The 2085-nt window shown below is 38.9% G+C and overlaps 1 long non-coding RNA gene across 1 annotated transcript in view; it reads left to right on the top strand.

Moving 5' to 3' along the window:
* Positions 1-2085, top strand: part of LOC116697215 (uncharacterized) — a 142360-nt gene that overhangs the window by 29781 nt on the left and 110494 nt on the right. The gene's annotated exons all lie outside the window — the stretch shown is intronic.

The raw sequence follows: 2085 nt of genomic DNA, 5'->3' as shown, positions 1-2085 counted from the left end.
GGGGAGGGTTTATTTTCAGCAATATTCATTTGCATCACTGGATAAATAAGCTTGACAAGATGTAAGTGGCGAGTGACTTTGTCCACAATGATATTCTGGAGACGCAGCTTCGTTTCAATGTGTATGAATTAAATAAACATCCTTCCCACTCATTGTTAATACCATAGTTTACATAACATTTGAGTCTTGGTTAGAAGTCTATTACAATCAGAAGAAAAGCAGACAGGTTCCTGGGTGGCTCCCCTGGTAGAGCACGCGCCCTGATACTGAGGTTTATTCTTTGATGCAGACGCCCAGGGTTCGACTCCGACCTGTGGCTCTTTGACATGTTCATATCTGAGCTGTCTTGTCAATTAAAGGCGGAAAAGCCCAAATAATTAATAAAAAAGAAAGAAAATAAAAGTAGACTTCTCCAGACTACATTGACTGACTGTGGAGTTATTGAAATAGACAATTAAATTGTCAACAAATTACACAGAAACTACAGCAACTTATCTGTTGACTAGTCGTGTTGGATTCATATTTAAGTCTATAAAATTTCAGAAACATTCCAAAAAAAATGACCACCCGAGTGATGGGATTCCTTCAGATTTCCAGTTTTGTCCAACTATCCCAATAGTGTCCATTAGCCATTTGGACCTTTCTTTTGTTATTACATAAGTTGTTCCCAAAGTTCAAGAATAACCTTCCATACTCAAGAATATTCAAATTTACATAAGCATACTAAACAGAAAAATCCTCTGAATAATTTCACTTTATAAATGACTTTTTCAATAAATTAAAAAACATTGTTATCGTGTTGATCCATTAATAATTTCAGGGCCATTGTTATACCAAAGGAGTTTTAATTTGTTTTAACCCTTGTGTTGTCCTTCGTGTCACGGGGACTTGTTTGGTTTATTTAACACATTTGAGTGCAGGATGGGTCACGGGACCCCAAAGGGCAAGGCCCCCACCAGTTCCCGTAAAATGACATCACGTAGTACGCGAGGGTCCCCGGGGGCCCTGGAGCTCAACGCCAGGTCAAATACAATACGGGTCCCGGTGACCCAAAGGACAATGCAGTTTCATCCTTTATTTTTGAAAGGACGGGAGAAGACACGCAAGGGGAGCGAGAGGGGGGAATGACACGATGACATGCAGCAAAGGGCCGCAGGTTGGAGCCAAACCTGAGCCCGCTGCATTGAGGAGTACACCTCTATATACGGGCGCCCGCTGTACCAACTGGGCCACCTGGGCACCCATACCAAAGGAGTTTGCATAGCTTGCACAGTATTGTTATCAAAAGCAGTAGGACATGCAGTATTGGAGAGATTGCTTTCTCTGTGTGTGGAGTGAAAGATGACAGAGATCAGTGGAGGAGCTTCATATCTCACGTTCTCTCACTTTTCATATATCATCCAACTACATATACCAATTAGAATGACCCAAAGGTGTCTCACCCACACAGTAACGAGAAGTGAAAACTCCTGTGTGGGTGGACCTGTCCACTAAACCTTTAAAGCCACACAAAAATGAATTGCCATAAAGTTTTATTATCATGAATGCTTTCACACTTGTATCCTTTATGAAGTTATGTACACATAATTCGCTCCCATGGTAAATAAAGAAAATATCCAGAGTGTGGAAAGAGAAGGGGGGAAAAAAAGAAGGCAACAGAGTAAAAAAAAAAAAAAAAGTAAAGCACAACAAATATTTCAACAGAAAACTCTAAATCATAAAATATATAGTATTGATCTGAAGGAATTTGTGTTGACGTCTACATAATATTGCCAGTGATTTATATAGTCATAATTAGAGGTAGGGTTATAGAAACATGAAATGTTTTGTTTGCACAACTAATACAATTAGGCCAATTGTTGCCAACAGCTCCCCCTAACGGGATGACTTGTGTACAGCATGTCCTTTATTAAAATAGATTTTTCTTTTCAGATAATCGCTGATATTATTACAGCCTGTTGCACAACAGTTTGTCAGCAAGTTTATTTGTGCTCATGGATATATTAGTAAAGATTCTTGTGTATCTGGGTTAAGTCCAATGCATTAATATAGTTTTGAATAATTGTGTTTCCCCTTAAAAAAAAA

This window comes from Etheostoma spectabile, chromosome 10, assembly GCF_008692095.1.
Source record: "Etheostoma spectabile isolate EspeVRDwgs_2016 chromosome 10, UIUC_Espe_1.0, whole genome shotgun sequence".
NCBI lineage: Eukaryota > Metazoa > Chordata > Actinopteri > Perciformes > Percidae > Etheostoma > Etheostoma spectabile.
The sequence above is the reverse complement of the archived record's forward strand: the minus strand, read 5'-3'. Positions and strand labels throughout refer to the sequence as shown.